The sequence below is a fragment of the Cygnus olor genome, chromosome 13 (assembly GCF_009769625.2).
Source record: "Cygnus olor isolate bCygOlo1 chromosome 13, bCygOlo1.pri.v2, whole genome shotgun sequence".
Taxonomy (NCBI): domain Eukaryota; kingdom Metazoa; phylum Chordata; class Aves; order Anseriformes; family Anatidae; genus Cygnus; species Cygnus olor.
This window is the reverse complement of record NC_049181.1, coordinates 7,106,951-7,133,043: the sequence shown is the minus strand read 5'-3', so window position 1 is coordinate 7,133,043 and position 26,093 is coordinate 7,106,951. Positions and strand designations below refer to the sequence as shown.

The following is a 26,093-nucleotide window of genomic DNA, read 5'->3' as shown; positions in this document are numbered from 1 at the left end:
CCTACTTAAACAAGCCCTCCTTATCCTTGCTAAGGCTGGTGCTGATGTTAACAGTGTACTAGCCTCAGGACAGTAGTAAAACAAAGCCTAGTGTGAACACGGGGATCTTCTTGTTGGCTATGACCACTTTTTATAACGGACCTTGGATAAAAAGGGAAGGTGGGGATCCTGTATTTTAAGGGTTTGGGGTGCATGCAAGATGTTTTCCTATTGCATGCTGGCTGGCTAAAGTGGGGTGCACCTCGCCCTTGCTCACTGCCAAGGAAGATGTGCAGAAGGATTGTTGCTTCTCCTGCAATGCAGCGCTGACCCTGATGGACACCTTTGTCCCAGACACTTGCTCAGGCTGGCCCACCACACTGGGGAGCTGTGAGCCCAGAGACCTTGACTGGGGCACGTGGAGATGCCATTGTGCTCCAGCATGGGTAAGAAGGGCCCAACGTGGTGGTTACTTCTGGCCCTCCAACAAGGTGGGGAACCACTGGACTTAGAGGTGCTTCTCTTGCTTGGTCGCAGCAGAATTTGCATCCACCTGGAAGACCCTGAGCTGGGCATCAAGTTGCCTCTTGGTCCACCTAATTGTGGAGAGGAATTTGGGCCATCACCCCTCTTCCTTTCCTCCAGCCCATGCGCTGACAGTGGCTGCTGGCTTCATCTTGTGTTGATGCAATTTAGGATGACACAGAGCAGCCCCATGTAAGATTAATGAAAATGTTCTGTAGTCCCTTCAAGTCCTTCTGGTGAGGTAATGTAATGTAGATTGATTTGCACTGTTCCTTTCGCCTGTCCTTTTTTTCACTGAGGCTTTGACAGAATGACAGGCTTCCTTGTCTGCTTTATTTATTTGTTTCAGATGGGGGAGGAAGAATATTAAATATCCCAGTTAGTAGCTTTTACTTCGGGGATGTTTTCTCACAGGTCAAAATTTCCATCCCTGTTTTTTTTTCTTAATTTGGTCTCCTTGTGTTTTCCTGTGTGTACATAAGCATAGGTACATACATAATCACTTAAAATTCAGGGTTACCTTTCCATGGGACAGGTAATTGAGAGGCATAGCCCATTTTATGTACTTGTTAGAAGAAAATGTCATGGGAGCAGTGGGTCTGGTGGCCTCTGTATGGCAGTAATCACTGTAAGAAGTGGAGTCCAGACAGGTATGCCCGCAGAAACTGGGGAATTTTGGACAGAGGAGGGCTTTCTTCCATGTGTACAAATCACTCTGTGGACCAGCTCTGCATTTTACCATCCTCCTGCTCTATTATTACAAGTGTCCTTGAAGACCTGCTTTTCTGCTGACCCCATAGCATCTGCATTCTTGACAGTGCCATCCTGGTAGTGAATGTGGCTTTGCTTTAATTTTGTTGACGTGGCCTCTCCTTCCATCAGCAGCACCCTGGGAACAAGGCTTTGCCCCAGGGAACTGCAAATCTGGACAGAGAAGAGGCATGCAAGGAGGGGCAGAGGCAAGCTCTTGAATGGACATTTCTCCACTTATGATTAAATCCCTTGTTGAGTCTTGATCTGAGTACCACCAGCGTTGTACCTTAATGAAAGAGGATACCTTCAAAGTTTATAGTTGGGACCCATGCCTCAGGGAAGTTTACGTGTTAGTTCAGGGCTCAGATTCACCTCTATTCTAAATAAATTTGCTTATACCAAGTAGTTACTTCTGACACTTTTGGAGTTTTCTCTTTCAGCCTCTCTGTCCTTTCATTCTAGTTATTTCTCGGGGGTTAATCAACAGAAAAGTCTTTGCTCTGACATGGGGAAATAGGAAATCAAAATAACACCAGTTTGTTTCTTCAGACAGCCCTGCTCAGCTCTTTTCCCTTACTGGTGATGCAGGGGCAGCACCTGGAGCTTTCAGGCACACGAGCAGGGAATGGGAGCTGCTCGGCCCAGACCAGTACTCCCTGGAGCCCATAATCTTTGCTTTTCTTTTAGCTGGTGCTGCTGGTTTGTAACCATTTAATGGCAGCAGCCAAGGGATCGGGTTGTGACCAGCAGCCATGCTCAGTTGCTTCCTGGATACAAGCCAGGCTTCCCGCAATTATCTCAGCATCCCCAGCAGCATCAATATTGCTTTCTGTTTTTTAGAAACCACTATAAAATTTTATTAGAAAACTTCCTTTTTAATTGCCAAATTGTTTCAATGAGACTGCTTTTCCACTGGTCTGCATCGCTTTGTCATAAATGGTTAAGAGTTCTCACATGTGGCTCTTTCCTTCTGTTTTTTTTCTTTAAATAACTTTAAGATCAGATTCAGGAGATTTTTGTCACAGCAGTGGCCAAGTTTGCCTTGTGAACAGAAAACAGTCTGTTGAAATAGGCCTACTCTCACCCTCCTGGATGCTGCTCTGCCAGTGCTTCCTTGTGAACATCAGTTCCTATGTTTTTCCCCCTTCCTTGCTCACAGGATTTTCCAGAATGTTACGGTCAAAATCTTCTTCCTACCTCTTGAATCTGTTTCAGTGTTTATTTAAAACACTCCTCCTTTTAGCAGCTATATGGAAACTACAGTGTGAGACAACTCATTATAGCGTGATGGAGGGGTATGGACATATGTACGCACCAGACTCACATACGAACAAACCTAGAAAAGGAACGGTGAGGCAAGAACTAGTACAGCAAAGAGCAGGGGAGAACAAGCGACTGTCAGATGTTTCAACCCCCATGGAAGAGAAATGGCACCACTACAGTTAGTCACAGCTGTAACTCTTGTGCCAGTCCTTAAGGATGAGGAAATCCCCATCACCCCATGTGGTTGATCCAGCAGCACTGCAGAAGGTATAGGAGCAGTGAGAGGGACCTGGGCGACCTAAGAGTAGCTGCTGGGGAAGAGGTAATTTTGGTTCCAAAGCTGTTGTGTGTTATGCCCACAGTGGGAAAATTATTTTTCAGTGATGAAATTAGAAGATGTCTTCCCCTGCTATCACAGGTCTGAATTCTCCTCAGGGGGAGAGGGGGAGCGGAGCAAGGGAAGAGCCTTGGGTTGCATTGGAAGAAGGGGAGACTTCCAAATGCATCTGGGGCCCACTGGTTTTCACTGCTTCTGAAATGTACCTCCCTAAGCCTGGCAGTCGTCTTAAAGACAGCTTACCTGAACAAGAATAATTCCTTCTAGAACTAGTTTAATATTAGATTATTTTTTTGGAGTATTTCCCTCCAACAATGTTTTTGCTGCATGGTTCCAGCCCTCATTGAAGTAATTGATTTGTGGCTGGAAATGAACTTTCCTTAAATGCTGTTTTGAAACAATGAGGGCAAAGCCTTCATTTCATGACTTGAGGGTAAGAACCAGCCATGGTATGAACTGAGCTCATCTCTCACAGCTAGAATTGCATCAGTGCACGTGATCACTCTGGTGTTCCTGAGGTGGCCTTTGCCCACAAACCGGTGTGCAACAGCATGGTAGAGATGTGTTCCATGTATTCCCTAGGCTTTTTCATATTCCCTTCAGGTTGTTATATTTTTGGCTGTTATAATATCTTGTAGCAAGCAGTTCTTTGATTTAATTACAGGCTTTGCTGAGTGTCATTGCCTTTTGTTTGCTCTAAACCGGCTGCCAGGATGGGCTTCTGAGGTAGCAGATGTTCGTAAGATTAAGGAATCCCCAAAATACTTTAATGTTGTCTTTGCATTTTTGGATGGAATACGAATTTTCCAGAACTGATGGGTACAACCAAGTGAGGCCTGTGAATGCCGCCATTGGCAGCTGCCGTCTGTTCACAGAAAGCCAGTGCCTGGACAAGGCACAATGACATTTTTCCATTCAATTATGTGGGGGCAGCAGCACCTGCAGGAGCTGTTGCCATGGCATGTGTACAGGAGCACATCCCAGAGGAAGTCCCTCTGTGGCATCCCAAGGTTTCCCTTGCCTCCTGCTAATGCCAGGGCTGCTCTTGAGTGCCACAGCAATAGCTGTAGTGTTGCTAACAAACACGCAGAACCAAAGCAAATCTACCCAAAGCGGGAGACACCTGTGGAATGTGAGTGTGGATTGTGCTTGGAGCAAAGTGCAAAATACTCTAAAGCACTATCAAGGCTGAGAAGTCAGTAGAGAAAGCTGGGTGGGCTGAGACAGGAGCTGTGGCTGACCTACTGCTTTTTTCCTGGCTGTATGACCGGCACCTAGCATAGCGTGCATCCTTCCCTGGCCTTGCTCCTCAGCGACTCTTTGAATTTTGCTTTCCTGGAGCCTTTGTACCAGGCCAAACATGAGCGCGCTGGTGTGCATGGGATGGGAACGTAAACAGAGGCTGAAACCAACTCTTTGAATCAAGGGCATTGTAGAATGAAAAAGCTGTATTGTGCTGGAGCTGAACTGTAACTGTTACATTTAGGCAAGTGCTTAAGCAGTCACAGTGTTATTCTATGTTACTTGATGACCACTTTGTTATAGGGTGACTTTGCCAATAATATTAGCACATGTTGTGCATTCTGGATGCTGGCTTAATCTCAAAGGAAACTAATCCATTTCAAGATCAAAGTGTTGTTTCATTGTATGCTCCAAATCATCACTTTTTCCTTTCTCAGTGTGAGAATCTGAGCCTGCCACTGTGTAATTTAAGTGACTAAGGTCGCTTTCACTGTTGTCAGCAGTTCCAGTTTGCATCAGTTACTTTTTGGTGTGGGAAATTTAGTATTCACATTGTCCATGCTGGGTGCAAACTTCCATGTTAAAATACAGCTTAATGTAGCAAAAGTGTGTTCCAGCTGTCCCCAAAGTAGTTTCTGCACCACTCTAGACTGTCCGATACAGGGAATGGAAAGGGCATGCAACAGACAGAGGTCAGCCTGTAACTGGGAGGAAAATACCGAGAATCGGGTTTGCAGGATCCAGGAGAGGGCGCACACAGGGACTGGCATAGTTTCTTTTGCTGATCTCACTCAGTTTGGCTTGGACACAATTGCTTATTGATGATTCTTTATGGAGGGATGAATTGCATCCTGTACACATAATGAGGAATTTGGGACAGTAATGCAATCAGAGATCTGCCCATTATTTTCTAACCATGCCCATATTCTCTAACAATGACATTTCTAGTCTGCAAGTGGCAACTGCAGAAGGTACCGGAAATTTGTGTGTATCTGAGTGGGAGAGGTCTTCCCTTCTTTATTATTACTTTACCACCAAAGAAAACAGGACAAAAGCAGTTATTAGTGACATTTCCCTGCCAGTGATGGCATTATCTCACCATCCTCCAGACAAATGTCACAGATGTCGGATTGCTTCTGCTTAGCAGAAGCAGCCCTTTTGAGTCGGAGATTCAGGTCCTTGTCAGGAACAGCAGGCACTATCAAATGGGAGGTGGGTGGAAATTTATGAAAGTGTTGGAAAGAGCTAGAGGGCTGATCAGTCCGGGCTGCCAGAGTGTTTGGGCATGTAGGAGCCCTGATCACCCCACTGTATTCATAGAAAGTGATGGTGCAGTGACTATCATACAAATGCCCCATTGGAGAGAAATTGCAGTACGAGCAATTCCTGACGGGAACCAGACTTTACTTCACCTGGCACAACAATGTGTGAAATGGAGAATTTTAATTAATGGAGCTAAAAAACTGCCAGAAAACACTCAAAGTGTTTGCCAGTAATCAGAGGTGGGTCCTAGCAAAGACTTGTCACCTTTCTGGACTGGCAGTGACTGGCGAGGGTGTTGTTCTCTGCAGAGCTGCAGCTGCCCACTCTTCCCAGCTCCATGCAGGGATGCAGCAGTGCTCTCCTGCCTGTCAGCACAGTCATGTCCAGGGGAGAGACCCTGCAAGAGGCAGGTCATGGTATCCTAAAAGCTTCAACAAAGCTGTTTGTCAGCAGGGCAAGGTAATGGTAAAATGCACCAGACTGCAGTACTGCAGCATCAGCAGGGGCAGGGCAATTGATTTGCTCTACTCCAGGCTGTGGTGGACATGCACCTCGTGGGGAAGGATATTTCTGCTCTCAGTTGCTTTCCTTGTTCTCTGGACAAACCCAGGGGAAGATCACATATTGTGGAGTGCAAAAACAACAATTCAGCAAGTTTTTTTTCTCTGCACAAATCCTATCACTTTTTCCAGGCAAGCATCTCCCAGGCTATGGTTACTGGAGTATTTCTAGGTGGGTGTATGAGAGAGCAGAGTTTGACCCATGATTCTTAAGTCAGCCTCAAATGGGAATCCGGAGGAGGAGGAGGACAAATGGAGACAACACTTCAACTTTGCTTTGGAAAATTTACTTTTTCATAGAGGATATTTTCTCTGCTCTGCTCCTTCCTTCCTTCCTCCCTCTCTCCCTCTCTCCCTCTCTCCCTCCCTCCTTCCTTCCCTTCCCTTTCTCTCTCCCTCCTCTTTCCCCTTTCTTTCTCTCTTTTATTTACTTAACTGAATTTGTTGTTACACAAAAGTTGAGCTCTGTTTGGAAAGGGACACTTGGCAAATGTACATGATTACATTGAACTCAAAGGAGGTGACTCACAGGCTTAAGATATTTCCAGGAATCAAATGAAAGGTATAAAAATGATATGATGCTTCTTATACCATGGAATAAAAGAGTAACCTTTCTGCCTGAGGGCACTTTTAGAAAACCGGATAAAACGTGAAGTCAGAAACATTTAAATGAAAAACCCTGGCTCGAGGTTTCCTTCTGTTTTCTGTGCTGTGGTTTCTGAGGAAAAGGCTGGATTCTGAGAATCAGTTCACTTCCAGCCACAGAGACATTTGAAGCTTATATTAAGTTAGCCAAAATGCTTCCTCCACACCTCTGCTGGAGAGGTCCCTAAAGGTCTGAATCCTTGTGGGAGGCAGGCTTAAGCAGATGAATTAAGATGACTGAAAATAGTCATTGATAGGACTTGCCAACGAATGTATGAATATTAAAATAGTCAGCCCAAGACCTGAGGAGATATTCTGCCTGAAGTGCAATGCTTTCTAAGGGGTTTTTAGCCCTGGAGGTGCCGTGCTCATGGATGTAGCCATAGTACTGCTGACCACATCATTTGCAGTGACCTGAGCCCTGGGCTGCCCTTGCTGAGGGCACAGCTCCTCAGTTCAGCAGGGCACGGTGGGAAGACTTGTAGGAAAGGGGAGATCTGTTGGGAAGGGGAGGCATACGTCCCCCTACATTTCCACCCCCACTCCAGCATGAGGCTGGGTGTACCAGTCTGGCTGTACTTCACTGGACAAGATGAAGGGAGCATTTCTGTCATCCCCTCCAGTATGGCCAAACTACCAGCCAGCCCCTACTCCTCCACGATGACTGGGGACAGACAGATTAATGCCCCATTTAAGCATATTTGATTTCCCTTGGTTGTTCTCTCTAACAGCCAGTACTATACACGGGCATGCTGGGATGGCAAGAGCTGCTCTGTTGTTAGAGTGACATTTGAGAAAAGTTGAAGAAACTGGCTCAATTGCTAAGCATTCTTTCTGCTTCTGGGAAGATGTAAATAAATAAATAAATCATTTGAAATCACCCACTCATCAAAGAAAGAACAATTCATCTTTGCAGATCTTTGTGGTGTGGAAAGCTTTTATAGCAAATGTATGAAACGCCATTACAACTGATGCTTTCTTGCTAGGACTCAAAACTAAAAATAATTTACAACCTACAACAAATCCTGTTGACAGAGAAGACAATTTTTAAAGCTTTGTATTTCTGTTTTGGAACAATTATAGAACCTTACATTAGAGAGGATGATGTGACTGTTTTTCGTATGGAAACACCATTTAATTAAGATTTAAACAGATGGCTAACAGGAATGGTATTGTAGGCTTCATCAAAGTAAAATCTAAAGGGCACAATAATATTTCCACTTCAAAGTGGCTTGTTTTGATTCTTACCAATAAATAAATTAATTTCACATGTCAGAGGAAAACATTTTCTCTGTACAATTAATGTATTGCTGCTTGTGTAGTGAAGTGTAGATCACAAAACAGGTATAGTTTGTACCCCCAAAGCAGATACAAACCTACCAATTGAGCAAATATGCAATACTTGAAATCTAGCAATAACCACAGAAAAGAAAACAACAGCAAAAAAAATCTATTTCTCATAACTGGGAAAAATCTCTGCCTGGTAAGAGTGGGCCCGCAGCAAGTACGCCCTCCTCTCTGCAAACACACACTGCCTTCTTGCCCCATTGCCTCCTGCCATCAGCGTGCCCAAGCCAGTTTAGAGATTGCTCAGGAAAGCAAGGAGGACACTTATGAGATAAGGAAAATGAGAGCAGCAGTGCTCTTATCTTCCTTTATTCAGGGAAGCAAAGGAAACTTGGTGGTTTAACCTAAGTATGGGACTGCAGATGTATAAACAGAAGTCAACCAAGGAAGCAGCTGTCATCCGTACCATGTGCTGTACTGTGCACCCACTCTTTGCACTTACCTGCTTGCAGAAAACCCATAGAAGGAGGAAAGTGAGTGCAGCATCTTTTTGTAGATGGGACTTATGTATTTTTCCTCTACAGCACAGCTCAGCTGAAAAGGCACCATCAAGAAACCTGCATTAAATGTTTCACATTGAAAAAAAGAGAAAGCACCATATCTAAATCAAATTGAAATGAATTTTCTGGAACTTCTTAGTGCAAAGCATTTTTTTGATAAGAAAACTTGCCTATCGAAAGGGAGAGGCTGTGCTGACCCTGCAGCTCACCTCCAGAAGGTGAGAGCAGCCCTGCTGAGATAAGTGCCCTATTTCTGGGCATGGCTCGGCAGCAGGTCCGTCCGCAGCCCCAAGAGAAGATTCTAGAAAGCAAAGGTCAAGCAGATAAAGCAGCGGTTTCAGAGTTGTCATACTCTCCAGTCTTTCTGTCACTGTGCTCTTCACGGTCACTTGCAGGTCAAGCACAAACTTGAGTTCAAAATTCAGTCTGCTCCAGCAAGAATGCATTGGGCATTAGTTTCATCCAAAGTAGCTAAAATCTAGTTTCCTTGGTAGCCTGCAGGAGGAAATCAGCTCTTCTGGTGGGTCTTTCTGCCCACGCATTTCTCCCTGTTAACTTCCAAGGGAGCCTGAACAATTCAGCCTATCCCAAAGCCCTGGTGCACCCTGGCTGTGCAGCATAACATCAGGTGTGATGGTGAGACTGTGGCTTGCTGCTGCTGACGGGGCTTTGCAGCCAAACAGGGAGGTAGTTGGGGGTTCTGGATGCTGGGCTGGGCTGCCAGTGCTAGCAGGATAACACCTGTGCAAATTGCATATAGGCTCCTGGGCTATTTTCTGGGATTCCAGCAGTGAGTCCCTGTTTGTGCTCAAGTTCCTGCTTGCACCAGCTAACTACTCTTGCTGTGTCTCTAGCATGAAATCTGAAATATTTAGGGAAAAAATAAGTGATCTCTGGTGGGGGGAGGAGAGGTGGGCAGTGTGTAACAGCCACAAGACACTAATATTGAGCCCACAGCACAAGCTCCAGCCTGGGTTGGGACTGCCTCTCACCAGTTTTTTTTTGCAGGTCCCCAGAAGCGGAGCTGCTTGTCCAAAAGATATTGTCGTCCAAAGATACCCCACGGGTAGTCGAGGACCCTGTGGATCAACAGCAGAGCTGGGAACATGAGCCAACTCCGAGGCTCTTCAGGGAAATACTCTGTGAAACGTAACAATAGAGGTAAGCATCACTTGAGACATCCCATTTATAATTAGCACTTTGCTAAAGACAGGAAGGTTTTCACTGTGCGAGACCTAATGTCATTAAACTTAAACTGGCAAACATCAGAGTTACTGGAACAAAATCAGCCTTGTCTGGGAATACAGACTACTGCCTCAAAGTGCTAATTTCCCCAAACATGCAGGCTCAGAAAGTGTGATTAGAAAACCCAGCCAGACTTAAAAGAAGTTCTTTCACCACAAAGGCCCAAGCTCATAAGCTGCTCCTATCAGCTTGGTGTATTTAATAGCTTCATTGCTCAAAGTGATAACCAGACCATGTTGAATTTAATGTGGGACCATAAAAGTCTGAAGGAAAATTAACAACATCTAATCCCAACTCTGTTGCTCTTGCTTGATTTTTCTCAGGGTAACTGTGGGAGCTTTTTTGTCTTATTGGTTGTTTATTCCAACCATGTTGTCACCTATCCCCCTCTCCTGTCCTTGCATGGTCTTCCTCCAGCCATTTTCCTATTGTCACCCACGGAAGACTTGGCTCACTGGACTCCAGTTGATCATCATCTCCAAGATGTTTAACAGTAGGAGCACTGTGAATATGGCATAAAAGTTAATAGCTTACGAAAGCATAATTTAACATTGTATTAAGAGGCCAGATCCTCAGCTGATACTAACTGATGAGAAAATGGAATTGCATCAGTTTTTACCAGCAAAAGATACACAGTCTAGATCTCTAGGTAAAAGTAGCTTATGTAGTTAAAATTTCACACTAACTTATCTGAAGACAGGGAATTAAACAACAAGACTAAGCATCTTCCAGAAATAGATGCATCAGTGGGAGTTGGAACAGGATTCTATAAGTAATTACTATCCTGCCTGGAGTGTCAGATTCATCAATAAAAGCAAGGCTTTTCTATAGTAGTGGAGCATATAAATGGAGCAGACCCCACACACTCCACACTAATTGTTGGAAGTAGACATTTTGCAGGAATACTGAAATCGTGAAGTGTCCAGATGGAGGGGTGAAACCTGGAGGGCAAGTCTGAGTAAAGACTGCTTGTCTGACCCCTCAGTGTTCCTTCAGGGGCACCAGAGAAGTGATCACTTATGGTGCACTGTCTCATCCCTCTTCTGATGGCAGCAGATGGCCAGGGCTGCTCAATCCCAGATTAATCAAAATTCCATTTGGAAGAGGCACACAGGCAGTCCAGAGATGGAACTGGGCTGGCGGAGGAGACAGCAGGATTGAATATGCTGAAAACCCATGTGGAATTCATGGAAAAAATCACATAAAAATGTTCTAGGAAAAGAGGTCTGTAAATGAAGGGGAAGAATGACTTCCAGACCTGACAGTCAGAATGTAGGGCAGGAACCAGACTATTCCCCATGACTTTTTCCAGGACAAGAGCATTTGCTACAGCCTTTGCAGGGATTAGTAATGAAATAGAGCAGAGTCGTAATTTTAAGGATCTAGAAATGTCATATTTTGTTACACTGCAATGACAGAGAATTCTACTTTGGAGAGTAACCAGCCCAGCAGGCACTGGGCATTACGGAGGCATATATTCTACCTTTTTCTTTCTGTCCCTGGTGGATAATTGAATCCCAGGCAAGCTCTGGTGCTGTGGGTTGTGACATGCTTCTGGGTCAGTGACACTGGTGATGTAACTGCTTAGGTGAGGGTTGCCTCTTTTGGCAGTGACACGCATGCCTTGGTGAAGGGGGGGGATGCAGGTGAAGAAAACACATGCCTTCTGATCCAGATCAGGTGTGAGGCTGCTGCTGTGTAGATGCAGTGTATTTGGGAATCACTGGTTTAATGTGATACTTTGCACACTGCAGAACTGGCTGTGTTATTTGAGCACTCCTAATTCTGCCCTTTGGAAGAAGTGTTACTTTCCCACAGAAAACCAGAGATTTTGATTTTAGAGAGAATAATGCCTCTTTCAATTACCTGGTAGAATCTGACTTGGTCCCCTCTTTCTGTAAATGTCTGTTATATACTTGTCTTATAGTATTGCCTTGTGGGAGACATTCTTTTTTTTTCCCCTATCATATTAATTCTGCTGTGGCTTTTAAGGGCTGTGGAAAAGGGAGAGGTGAACCACTGTTAAAGCAGGGTTTTATGCATCTGGGGTTTGTGCTACTGCATGTGAATGAGTGAGCTGCTGGGGAACGTGCTGCCAGCCAGCAGGAGTCCCAGCAAACAGATCTCCCTGCATGGGCATGAAGAAACATTACCAGAAGGCTTGGCCATGTCTCTTGAGGGAGATTTTAGTAGCACAGATAGATGCCTTAGTGGTTTTAAATACAGCAGTCAGCTGCATAAGCTTAGTTAGTAAACTCCACTATAGGTATGTATGACTCATTGGTAGCTTCTAAATAAGTTCTGCTCTTGATTTTAAAGCAATCTGCTTAATTCTGCATGTGATACTACCAGGATCTTGGGGTGAGACTGGGTCACTGCTGCGTGTAGTAGACCTTGCAGCTTGCTCAGCGCATTGCTCTGCATATGCATGCTTCCCAAGGTATAATGGGACTTCTAGTGTCATCTGGACTTTCGGACAAGAGAAATTGCTGAAAGAAGGGGCAACAAGTCTCTACCCCCTTGCATAAATAAAGATTGGAAATGCAAGCACTAGATACAGCAGTGCAAGCTACAGGTGGAGTGTTGACCCACAGTGCTTTGGTACTGTGTTATACCAGAGTATCTGAGTTTCAGCTCTGTCAACTACCCTGCTTGAGGGATAATGTATTTTTTCCACTTCCAACCTGTCTCTATTCAAAGACCAGAAAAAGTGAATAACTTTCAGATTGCACCCCGATCTCTTCCCCTAACACCCCCCTGAATATTTTGTCCCTGTTTCTCTATGTCATGCCAACAGGCTGAAGTAGCTTTAGTAATTTAGAGAATTGTCATGAACAGAAGACTGGATTGTTGTTTGGTTGTTTTAGTTTGATGGAATTGCATTTCTTACCCTGTCTTATGATGATGTTATTCTGACTGTGATTAGTAAAAGCACAGTTAGTCTTGGCCCAGCACTTAATCCAGAACCCAAAGTCACTCAAAAAGCTCTTACTGATTTTGGTGGATGCTTTTTCAGACCCAGAAACACAGGCCTTCTTGGAATCTTTTCTCCAAGATTTATGAGCTGTTTGAAAAGGTAATTAAAAGGGAAACAGCATGTAACTGCAATTTAGGGGAGACCGGTGTCTATGCAGTAATGAAAAATACTCCAGAACTTATCCTTTAGGGAAAATTTTGGGTTGCATAAATCATCCCCACAGGTTTGAAATAATACGCGTCTCACGTTCTACAGGGGATTTAAAGTGAGTGTTTGACAAGATTCCTTGTGCTGTGTTTCCCTTACTGCATGAATGCTCTTTGGCATTCAACAAAATCCAGACTGCTTATGTTAATCTGATTTTCCCAATCAAGCCACATTAAAATGCATTTATTCCTGTGTGGTCATGCTATAATGATCTGATCTGTAGATCAGATCCAGGTTATGCTGGATATTGTGCAAACATGAGACAATGTCTTTCTCAAGGGGCACGGAAGGCACTTGCTCTCCATAACATGATAACAAAAGAAATTATATAATTTTTGAGTACTCCAAGTGGAAGCCAAATCTTCCAGTTGTATTTGAAAATGAAATTCACAATATCTAATCAAAGGAAAACATCATGAAAAATTGTCTGGTGAAAACTAAGAGTACAACTGGATGAAGACAGTAAACACACTGCTGAAATCACGGTGGAGTAGACATGACAGGAGTAGTAACCATAGTCTGTGGACAAGGAAAATATGTATTAAAAAGCAAATCAGGGTAACTAAATCATGCCTAGATTACCATGGACATAATGCTTGTGTTTCCTTGTTGTCCCATATACCTTCTTTAGAGTTAACATAGAATTTGTTGTTGCTTTGGTGTAGTCCTTCAATTCAGATCACCTGACTTTGAACAGGAGCAGTAATTTAAGTGTATTAATTATTGTTATCGACATTTTGTCTCTGAACTGCAAGTACACATCTAAAGTTTAATCCAAATGGCTAGATTGGAAGCTGGAGGCCATGCAGCCGGCAGCGCTAAGCACAAGCTAATTAACTGTGCTGCAAGACAGACATAATAGCTCAGGCAGTATTTTATAAACAGGGAGGCTCTGGTTTATTTGTGAAGAAGTGGGGGCTGGTAATAAAATGTTTTTGTTTGTTTGTTTGTTTGTTTTACATGGGTGAAGACATGTAATTTACACTTGGAAAAATAATCGTTTCATCCTTTCTCTACTGACTTATTTTTCATAAGCACCATTTTCTGAGGGCAATATCAGGCTAACAGCTGTGGTCCTTTCCTTTCTGCTACCTGGGATCCTATGGGCACGGGAGAGGTTCAAGAATTTGCAGCTTCAGGAGCAGTGACCCTTGGTTTTTTTTTTTTTTTCAAGTTACATTTTTCTTTCTCCATGATAATACCTTGGATACTCCTCATTCCATACTGTAACAATCCCTTTTGGTTTTATCCTAAATGCAGAAAATTCATTAAATTACTCATTCTCCCCCATTTTCATTGTGATCACCAGCCACGTCAATCACAGCAACTCTTCAAAGAGAGAGGCTGAACTGTGCATCAGATATGACTTTATTCTTTGTATTTATAAAGCAAAGCATAAATTCTAACAGGTCCACTAGTCATATCTATTGATTTGGTACTTAATCACATGAACACGATGAATATTCAGTGCCTGTATGATATAAAAAGAACAATCAGAATAAGCTATTATAGGTGCTGGAATCTCATTTAAAATCTAATTAGGTCTAGCACAAAACTAAAGGAGTCCTGTCTGAGTATGAAGAAATGGATGTGTCTATATAACAAGTGAAATGTCTTCTTTTTTTCATCCGTCTCCTGGCATGTATTAAGAAACTAGTATTTTTTCTCAATTCTCACTTAGAAAACCATTACTCTGTCTAGCTTGGACAATAGCTCATACCCTCATGCTTTGATTTACAGATTAAAGCTGATCACTGCGCTGCATAACTGTGCACTGCTTCATACACAGCACAGCCATAGTTTCAGTGTTAGGGGTGGTCACTGCAACTCAAGCAGCAATTGCTTTGTAGCTGCGCCTGTTCCACAGCGCTGACTGGCCTGAAGCCTTGGTGTTGGGTTGCCCTAAGTGCTAATGGGCCAGTGACCCCACTGACCACCAGCACTGGTCAGCTCTAGACTAAGCCGGATGCTTGCAGGTTGTGAAAAAAGTCACGGCAGTAAATACTGCATATACCAAGGTCTCTCTGACTGCAGCCCTGGTGTCTCTTTGCCCAGCAGCATTTGACCTCTGCCTTGGCAGCAGTGCCAGAGGTAGATGGTGCGTTGCATGCTAGAGCTTGGGCAGGGATTCCCAAACTGAGGCATCACAAAGATACATGGTGGGTGCTGAGACCTCTCCTTGCAGGCAGAGATACAGATATTTCTGCAGTATGACGAGGAAAGTGGAAAAAAAGGAGTCACAAACAGGTTGAGGTTGTTATCGCTCACTGGTAAAGTCAGTAGAGGCCTCTTCCCTACAGCTTTGTTTTCCTGTGTGTCTTATTAGTGACAGCAGCAGCAGAAGCCCGATGGCTGCAGGTACAGATGGGCCGTGCTAAGAAATCTGGCTGCAATTAAAAACCTCTGCAGAGTGTGGCTTTTCCAGCAGTTCTTTTATAGTAAAAAGAGTGGGAGATGATAGAAAAATCCTATCCTGTGTTTGAAATCCACTTAGGGCACTAAGATGACACACAAGAAATCCTTGGCAGTAAAAAAATAGGGACTTGCAGGCTTTATTTTAAAATATATCTGTACAGACTCCCATATTAGGACAGAGACTGCCTTGCCATTTATAGATAGAGATGAATGGATGTGTGTAGCTCTATCAGTGTTATACACATGCCTGCATGATTAAGTAAAAATAGATCATAATTTGGTTCAGCACTTACATTTTGCAGAAAAATAGAGTACCACAAGTATATGCTTTTACATAGATATTCATGCGAGGGAATAAAACCAGTCTTCAGAACATGTATTTATTGCCTCAGGGGCAGATGAAGAACAGAACCAAGGAAAATAAATACCTTTCAGCTAACTGTGTTCTGCAAATAGGACATGGCCTTCTGTCTTCAGGGTATATCTTTCTGTTAAAACTGTGCTAGCAAAGTGAATCTGTTGTTTAATGCCTGTTCTAGCTTCCCTTGTGCTTTTCTTGGTGAACCAAAACGTTTGTAGGAGTGGGTTCAACCGACTGTGTAAGATTATTCACACTCTTTCTGTCTTTCACTCATTTCCTTTTTTTTCCTTTTTTTTTTTTTTTTTCAATTGGAGATGCAGGAGGGCAGTCAGAGACCGAGACAGGAAAAGCACTCAAAGTTTTACGCAGAGTGAGCCTGTAGTCCTCTCACAGCAAATGCTTTCCCTGCTTTTCATTGCAAGAAAAAGAGTTTAGGCTTCTACTCTGATTTAGCTTGAAACTTCACTAACATCAGATGTCTGTAACTGGCCAATCCCCTTGCCACTAGTGGGGATTTTACTTCATGAGGGGCAGCTGAAAACTGCTTAAATTAGCAAAATAACAGCCAGAGCCAGGCAGAGGAGGGCTAGAGGGCTGCAAGGCTTTCCAGGGGAAGCTTTGCCACCCTGCCTGCAGTGGGATGATTAGATAAATGTGCTTGATGTGTTCACTTTACACTGCTGTCTTTTAGTCATCTTTTATTCAGTGACTACACCTAGGTTTTTCTTCTCCTGTGTCATTTCCAGCCCATAACACAAAATCTGTTGTTTTCCAGGAGAAAGTTTCAACCTCACTCCTTACAGCTCAGATCATGTAGGTCTGCTCTTGAGTGAAGCCTTAGAATGGTACCATGGGTTAGCAAAACCAGAGGTCAGAATTTGCCCAAGAAGCTGGCTAACGACTGCTTAAACACCGTGCTAAATGATAATTTCCTGGAAATACAGTCCTGGATGCAGAAATGACATTTCATTCATGAATTCATTTTGTTGTTGCTGAACGTTTGTAGCTGGAATAATTTTTATGCTTTGAAAACCTGTTCTTATCCCACCTTCATCAGCTTTTGACAGCACAGAAGCCAAGGCAGATGTTCTAGGAAAAGTGCCATTTCCAACCATGTACTTGGACCGCAAAAGGCTCAGCCTGAAGCAATGTTACAATGACTTCAGAGCTGCCAGCTGCAAGTGTCTCCACCCCAACTGGCTGGCTAGAATTAATATCATTATTCCAAATGTAAGGAATTAAAAAGTGTATTGCTTCACACAGAAGTAGAGAATTAAAAGGAATCGGGGAAGGTCGTTCTGATATTCTGTTCACATAATATATTCCGGGGTGGGGGGTGGGGGGTGGGGTCTAACCAGTAAGAATCCACCCTTCTATATTAACATTGTTGTGAATATTAAGATTCAGAAGTATAACCCAAGTTTTACACATTCTCCCACCTGTATTACTGGCTACAATTTCCATCATTTTAGCCCTGCAAATTCAAATTATTGAGACTTAGTTTGACCTCCATGCAATAGCCAGCCAAGAGAAGTCCTGTTATATCTCTTTGCCAGAGAAAAATTGTACTCATGAAGAGCTGAGATGCTCAACAGGCAAGGGGGACTTGATAAACTCTAGTCACTCAATGATGCATCTGAATCAGTGAAAACAGGGATAGATTAGGGGAGCCCAAATGCCAGGTCAGGGTGGCCACAAGGGAAAATTCAGGGTTCCAGGAGCACAGGGTTGCAAAGCAAACATACCATGTTCAGGACTTCCCACACAAGGAGTTTCAGGGAAGAGATTTTTGGTACAAGTGATGAAGTTTGATTGGCATGAGGTTAATTCATGAATTAGCTTGTATTTCTCATGGTTTGAGGAGGGTGAGGAAAGTCTTGGTCTGTGTATTGATGGTTTACTTGCTTCTCTTCTCCCTGTAATGTATTAAGCCCTACAGAAAGTGGGCAATTGCTAAGTATGTTCCTAGACTTTGCAGGCTGCTGTGTATGGATCCTAATTTTTGCCTGTTACGGATTGCCCTCCATACCTATATTGTTCCCAGGATTTAATTTTGACTCCGTTCCATCTCATCTGAGATGAATGGCTTTAATCAGAATCTCTTAAACACACTTCATTCAATGGTAACCCTTTGTGAGACACTGAGGAACACACCACTGTATTGCCCTGGCAAGGCAAGAGGCTAACTGAAGCAGGGGATTTTAGCTTCTTAACTAGATTCTAACTAAGAGGCTCTTAGGCTTTATAAGATTTTCCAGTGATAGCCTCATTTGGTCTCTATAAATGGAAGCTGGGCAAGAAAATAAAATCTATCTGTCTGTTCTGAAACTTACTTATTGATTTCAGCAGTCATACTGTAATTGTTCTCACAAATCAGCTGAGATTCTTAATGAAAGGTGACTTGAGTGGCAATTTTTCAGCTGTCCCCCGATGGGCAGCAGCTGACAAAGTCTGGTATTCTTTGTCAACCAAGTATAATTTTTTTAAATGAATGAATCAAAGTGATTAGAATTAATGACGTTTATCACAGCACTTGCAGCTCTCATTCACCGCTTACATTTATGTTTCGTAAGGCTGAGCTGATGTTGGCATCATAGTCCTCTTCCAGAGAAGTGCTTTTCACCAGCCCCAGGCAAGAAGTTCTTTGTAGAAAAAGCAGACCTCAAGCACTGGATGTGAAGGTGCAATCACACCAGTGCTTTGCAGTCTGGCTGGCATCAGGTCTCACAGCTGGGGCATTCTCAGAGTCAATATAAGACCAATTTGTGAGATCTTTCACACAAGAGCGTGCAAGGACATGGGCTTTGGGAGGCTGGAGTGTCAGGTCTGGAGACAGAACGATACCTGAAAAGTGCTCCTTCCAGTTCAAGGCAGGATTTACAGGGGTATGTTGTCCTCATCTCTGTGCACAGAGTATTTGTTTAATTTAGGGACCATGGAGCATCCCAGGTTGGGAGGAGGGTAGCACCCCTGGCCAGCATGTGGATGCAGGCACTGAGAGGGGAAGGTAAGGGGCAGACACCCTTGGAGCCTCCGGTTCAAAGCCTGAGACACGACAGCTGTGTTTTGCAGCTGTTTCGGAAGGGGCTTAGTGTCTCTTCGTTCTCTAGTTTGTACATATGGTTTTCTGCCTTCATTTTGCAGCTCTTGCAGATAGGAGAGGACTCTCTGAAGTTCCTCTGAAGATGCAAAAAAATTAGCATACTTTCTCCTCTGAACTTCTAAAATCCAACTAAAGGCTTTTAGCTGATTATCTCAAGTCTCTTCTCTCTAATGACTTTCCAGTTTCTTGATGTTGAGCAAAATCAGCGGATAACTCTCTCTATTAGATATAATTATCAAATGTATATTGAGCTTGGGAAATTATTCAGTTAATTTTGTCTTTAGTCTTCCACTTCCTGTCAGAGATTTGAAGCATAAGCCTGCATTTCTCTCTTAATTACTGCATCCTGTTGATTTCTTTTTCCGTTTTTAAAAGATAAGCACATGCTTAAATGACAGCCTTTGACAGAGGGAAATAAAAAGTCTTCATTAAAGTGTGATTGTGGTTTGAGTGTACTAGTACCACTGACTAAGGTGAACCATGATTTTTGATCAGAAATTCATGACTGATTTAGCAGTTTTTTGTGAAGATGGCAATGGGGGAGGGTCCACTCTCTATAACAGGAACAGTATCTTTCTCTTGATTAGATTTTAGTACTGCCACTACACCTCATCCTCACAAGGATGACTTCTTGTTCAAGTGGAGCTACACTAATAGGAATGTTCATATCCCATACTAAGCTGCTTTCCATCTTTTTTAACACTTATCAAGTTGATTTGAAAGAAGCTCTTAATATATGAGGCCATTCAGAGAGGGGACCATGCTGTAGTTTCATGAAGCTGCAACCTTCTTGCAGCCCTGCCTACTAAATGTCTTCTGTTATGTACCAGCAGCTGGGACTGCAGTCTGTGTCACAGAGCCTTTGTTACCATATTTTGTCTTTCTGATGTGAGGATGAATCTTTCTAGCAGCTTTTTAAGGTCATAAAAATAATTTTAAAACATGTTACTTCGCACAGGGAGGGTCTGCACCACTGTACCCATTCTTGTTTTCATGGTATAGTTTACTGCTCCAAACACCCACTGCCTCTGCGCTGGGTTTTGTCTTTGACCTTTATTCCATTCTGAACAGAGCTTGTTATTTTTTAAATTCTGAACTGAACATGCTATTATATGTTCACATTTTCAAGTAAGCACGAAAAACATTCAGTTAACTCAGCTGAGAAAGTAGGCCTGGATCTCACTGCTGGAGTTCCTTCCCTTGTATATTCTTGATGCGTCTTGTCCCCTTTTCATGAGTGCTAACTTTGTCGTATAGCAGTCTGACAGCAGGAACACGCTGAATTCTTCTAGTTTGATGTTTCCATTGCAATATTAGGCTGAATGGTAGTTGGCAGCAAAATCCATCCCTATACCTCCAGAGACTCATTAAATCCGGGTAGCTCTGAAGTACAGCAAAATGATTTCTGTTTGGACTATGTTGCCAATTTAACAGTTGTGTGAAAGGTAAAATGATTAAGTAGTTTCTTGTAAGGAAATTCCTCTAAGTAGACACTTTCTAAAAACTCCCAATAAATGTTCACTTATCAGATCAACTTTGTAGATATAACTGCTCATAATCCTGTACTGCATGCCTAAGAAGGCATACATAGATTTTTCTAGCATAACTTTTTCTTACATGTTTATTACATGGTTTTTAGTTTCTTACATGGCTTATTATAATTGCAATAATTTTTGTATGTGTTTAAAACTAAGGACTGGGAGTATACTATCACACCATTTCAGGACACTTACTGGTTGAGCAATGGAGCTGCTTCCTTTGGATCTAGCTGGCATGGATGTGCTTTGCCTCCTCTAATTCTCCTTCTCCTTGAGATCTGCAAAAACACCAGCTTGCTAGCCCTTCAAGCAGGGAGGTTTCAAGCAAGTGCACACGGGGCACATTATTGTAACTAATCTATCAGTTGAGCATATATACTTGTTGAGGCAGTGCATTTAGCAAACTTACATAAACGAGTCACTTCCAGGCCTGGATATGGCCACGTAAATCAGAGCACACATATCCCAGCTGAGATCAAACCCCACTGAAATATTTTTGCAGTCAAGTGATAAAGTAAGGAAGAACTGTTCTGAATACCCACGCAGGCCTGCTTTAACCTGGACTCATAATTTTAGCTCTAATCATAAAGGAATATACATTTAATACCCCTTGTGGATGTGACAGACTGAAAGTGTGTGAGCCCTGATACCGGAAAGCAAATAATGCCGCTTGCAGGCTTCTTGACCCAGTGGAGATGTCGCACAGGAGGTCAAGACAATCCCATGAATGCATTCGGCACTGAAATCTCCCCTCCAGTGCGCTGGTGGCTGCCAGCCGAGGTGCCCCGCAGCATGCCAAGAGGCCAGCTGCAGCTAATAACCACCCGGGCATCTGGGCACCCCGTGCTGCTCCTGCCAATGCGCCGCAGAACTTGTCTGCAGCACCAACAGGTTTTCCTAATTCGCTCTTACACACAAAATCAAACAGGAAAATATTTAATTTGACAGGGCAAACAAATGGTGCTTTAGTGGAGAAATGATACTTTCAGCATATGATAGCCATCTGCCTGCTCCTTGTCGTGATTGTTGGGGAGTTATAATTGGACACACGGTTTTGACACCTACAGAGACTAGCTGGTACTGCCACCAGACAATTTTAAGTGGGACAGCGCATTTATGAGTGTGAATTTTCACTTGGCTGCCATCCAGACAGCCCTGCTAGAGATCACTGGGTGGTCAGGGATAAAAATGGTTGAAGTCTCTGTTTCAGTTAAAGCTAAATGTACAAATTACACATTTTTAAAATCATTATTATTTGCATTTATGGCTAATAAAGATTCTACTTGGGTTAGAACAAAGTGTGCAAATTGTATGTATTTTATTTACACATATTGGCATTCATTGCCAATGTCTGACTGCTCTCAGGAGCCGATAACAAACCCTGTTGTGCCAGTGGGTGTCTTTTCCAAATCCATCAGGCTCCATCCTGGAAAACCTAGGAAGGAGCAGTGCCTTCCTGTGCCTGTACAGACCGTTCCCACTGGGACAGAGCACACAAACACCAGTTTACGTTTATTGTGCTCTGCAGCCTGCCAGTACTAAAGCCACATCTGCTGTGGTTGGTGTTCCTTTCTTAGTCAAGGGCAACAAGGCTGTCACAAATACCCCCCCCGCAATCAAAATACCATTTTTTAGCCCAAACTTGTTGCCAAACTCTATTTTAATCTTTTAAAAACAAGCAAGTAAGCAAACAAACACCAAAACAAAACAACCAAACAAACACAAACTGGAGATCACTAAATTCAAAATGATGTAGAGAAAATGCTGATAATCTTGTTCTGCAGCTTACCCACAAAATGTCTGCACGTGGTATTTATCCTGTCAGTATATAATGCTAGTGACAGCAAACAGTCCTGCAGAAAGCTACCCCTCATTTGCAGGGAGTGGAGGGAAGCATGGGGCTGAGCAGAGGCATGAGATGGCTGCGTTGGTGCAACACGGGGTAAGTGTGCAGTGGCAAGGCACTGGTGTGGCTGTGGCAGGGACAAGTTGTCAGCTGTGATGCTGGATCTGCTGATTCCCATGTAAAAGGCAAGTAGTGATGCAGGGATGGCATTTACTGTAGGTTTCGAGGAAATTAGCTTTTAATATGGTGTGCCTGGCTCATCCTCATTTCATAGAGAGGGGAGCTACTTTAACAATGCATGGTGGCACAGTTGTTTCCCATCGGGTATTAATGATATATTTGAAATGTGACTGCTCTCTGACAATTTGTAATGCAGTGGTTCTAGTCCAGGCAGAGGAGGGTCAGTACAGCCCTGGTTTGATTGCTAGACGAAAGCTATGCCAGCATAAAAATACTCTTTGGCACCATAGGGGGTTTTTAGGGCCAAGACCCAATTCTTTATTTATTGATACATTTATTCTTGAAAGAAAAAAGGCTGGATAAGAACTGACCTGAATTCCTCCAGTTCTAGACCAGCAGTGATGTGAGACAGGAGCGCATCTCAGTCCTTGCCCCATGGGCTGATGGTGGGCCTGGGCCTCTGCAGCTATGGGCTGTGTGAGGCCAACAAGACTGCTGCAGCTGGGCTGGGGTTGCAAGGTTCGGGAATGGTTTAGATGCATTTATTTCTGAACTCCCAGGACAGTCACCAGTGATTTTCTCAGGTTTAGGACATTGGCTAAATCTTAAATTCCAAACCTGCCATCAGTTCCCTCCTTTGCAGTTTCACTGCTCTGTCGCAGGCATTATTTAGCCAAGGGACTGCACTGTCCCAATTACGTACAAAAATACCAAATCAAGGTACTAAACCAAAGCTAGATTATGTATTATTTTTCCCTGTTGAGAGAAAAATATTTTTTGTCCATGCATTTCAAAGCACGCTATTGTTCATGAACAATTTAAGAGAGAAATATTGATGCTGCAGGGGCATTGGTAATGACCTAATCAAAGGCAAAATGCCCCTTTGCTCTTGTTCAATGTCCATATTGCTTAGTTCTTATTAGCATTGATTTTCCCCAAGCCTTTAGCATCCTATTTATGAAAGGTAGCATAATGAATTTTAGCAATAAACAAGAATGTCGGAACAACAAAATAGACCTTTCTTCCACTGGCTGGTGTGCAAGTGTGAAGCGGCTGCATTTCCAGAAGGGCTCTGCTTTGGCTGGCTTACATTTCCTCCACCATCATGTGGCGAACACTCTGTGCCCCCGTCACCATCCATATGTAGGGCAAGAGAAGTGTTTACTGCAGATGAGGGATACACTGAATGTCTAGTCTGATGGTGTTTGTATTTAAGTCAGTTGGGAATATCTGACATTCTCAATTACGGCTTGTTTGCACACTCTCTTTGCAATTACCACGCAGTTTGCAGCCAATGCACCTAAAGTCTGCTCTGGGACAGGCTAAAATCTCACTGTCAAAGCTAGGAAGGTATGTGGCATTTGCAGTGCTAACAGAGAAGGATCTGTAAAAAGGCCTAAACTTTGTTCAGACCTTTTAAGCGATGACTTGGTCACCAGTCCTCCCCACAGCTCCTTGCTGATGTAATTACAAACCAGTCCCAGCTTAGGCTGGCTGAAAATAAACTTCACATTTTCATTTAATTGCTTGGATTTTCTGCCTCAGAGTCACACACCAAAAAAAAAAAAAAAAAAAAAAAGGCACAGAAAAAAATATTTACTTAAAGGGGTTAACTTAAGTAGGTTCTCCCAAATATTTTAATGTTCCAAACAACAGGTAAGGCATTAAATCATATAAAAATTAAATCATATAAAAATGTGTTAAAATATAAAAGTAGCAGGTGAGTAAATTTACAGTGGGGGAGCTGAATGTCTATGGTTATTTCTTGAACCCTGCTCCCTGAGATGCACTCCATTCATGTCCCATATGTTAAGCCCAACAGCTCCCTGGTTCTTGTCCAGAATTTTCTTGACAAAAGTCACATAAAAAAAATGCCTGCAATTTTTGCATTCAGCCTTCAAGCAGAGCCTGCCAGGGATACTGGTCAGGCAGTGAACGATTCCAGTTATGTTTTGAAGCAAAGATGGGACAGCAGGCAGTGAGGGCTTCCACATCTTTGGCCTTGTCAGCTCCAGGAGGACTGAGAAGCTCCCATTCTGCCTGGCAGCTGGAGATGCCCAAAGCAGCAGCTTTGATCAGCTCTGCCCCATCCTCAGGGTATGCTGACTTTTTCCTGTGCTATGGCTAAAGCCTTCTTATTTACAGTGAAGCATTAACATTAGCAATCAGCAGCTCAGCCCTCTGTCTTGGTCAGTCTGTTGTCATTTCTCCTCTCTACAATGAGGTTCAGGCACATAATAATAATGTATAAGTCTGCAGTGGACCTTGCTGCATTGGATGCTGGGCATTGCAATGGTGTTGCCGTACACTGCATTTCTTTCTGGAAAGAAATGAGAACCTGGATTTTTTTATGCTGAAGTTTTTTATTTTTAAGGGTGGTAAATTATTTTTTTTTTTTGAGTATGCGTGTTATGGAACAGTGAGTTGCAATCACTGAGGGAATACTGCAAAACGCCCATGGGAATATTCATCCTCCCGTTCCCTGAACTATCTGCAAAAGGATATTTGAGATGTTCAGATGATGCCAATAAAACAGAGTTCTCAGGGACATTAGGCAGGGGGAACATGAGAAAGGGGATATGGGGCAGACGCCCATATCAGTGGATGTCTGAGAAGTGCTTGGTCACCTCAAAATCCTTGGTGGGCTCGGGGTGCCAAGCTGAGGGTCACAGGTGGCAGGGAACACCAGAATCAATGTGTGGAGTGTCAGCAAGGGTAGCTTTTGGCTGCACTTTATTAATGTAAGCTGGGAAGTGACTTCTTATATTTATGACCAATGAGTTGCAGGATATAATTCATGCAGCAAAGAAAAGGAGCAGTAGCTTAGAAACAAACTATTCACTATTTTTTTTCCATCTTTCACCAGATGAAAGATGTTGGCAAAACTTGAAAACCTCGGGTCATTTGGAGTTCAGCTTTATGATGAACTATTTATTATCCCTGTAATTATATTTGACAAATCAAAGATCAGTGTAGACCTTACAAGTCTTTAATGAGAAAGAATGTCGATCTTTGCTCAGTATATTCCCTGCATGTTCGGTCCAGCCGCCCAGAATCCAGCTATGGGTGCCTCCGTCTTGGCAAGCTGCAGTGGCTGGGGCATGGAGATGTGCCTGCGGGAGGCCAGGAGCATATCCTCGCCAGAGACAGGGATGCTGGAAGCAGTGGTGAGCCTGGGCAGCAGGCTGGTGTCAGGAGGGTGCCTACAGCCCCTTTGCTGCTTCTCCCCAGAACTGCTTCTTCGAGTCCCTGCTACAGTCTGCATCCGTATTTAAGCACTAGCCTGACAGGGTGAGGATTTCTTGAAGCTGAAAACTGGATTCAGCAGCAGCTCCTTAGCCTGGATTACTCCTGTGAAGCCCCTGAGAAGTTATTTATTAGGCTGAATCCCATCCTTATCCATGTCAGGAGAGTGGTGGGAATGCTAACGCTGTGTTCAGAAATCATAGAATTGGATAAGAACGATTCCTTTACATTTTTATGTGAGAGGAGCAGCAGCTATTCTAATTCATCTCCTAGTTTCTGAGACTCTAAAAGTCACTGACTTACTATAATTAATGTATTTTTTCTTGCAGAACTTTATTCATAATAAACCTTTTTATGTAAAAGGAAGAAAAAGTAGACATTTTCCTGGGGTATATCCCAGTAACAGGCTCTACTGGATAAATTGCCAAGTCATCCTATGATTTGCATTAAAAAAGCACAGGGTTAGCTATCCCAAGGCATAATACTGTAACTTAGTTGTTTATCTACTTTGCTCAATTAATCAGCAACCACCACTATGCCTTCGGAGTGAGGGTCTGCAAG

The 26,093-nt window shown here is 43.2% G+C and overlaps 1 long non-coding RNA gene across 2 annotated transcripts in view; it reads left to right on the top strand.

The window, feature by feature from the left end:
- Nucleotides 1-26,093, top strand: part of LOC121077075 — a 57,008-nt gene that overhangs the window by 26,189 nt on the left and 4,726 nt on the right. For both annotated transcript variants that reach the window (XR_005823885.1, XR_005823886.1), the window contains exon 2: nucleotides 9,423-9,575. This is a non-coding gene — a long non-coding RNA (uncharacterized LOC121077075). The remainder of the gene's footprint in view (nucleotides 1-9,422; nucleotides 9,576-26,093) is intronic.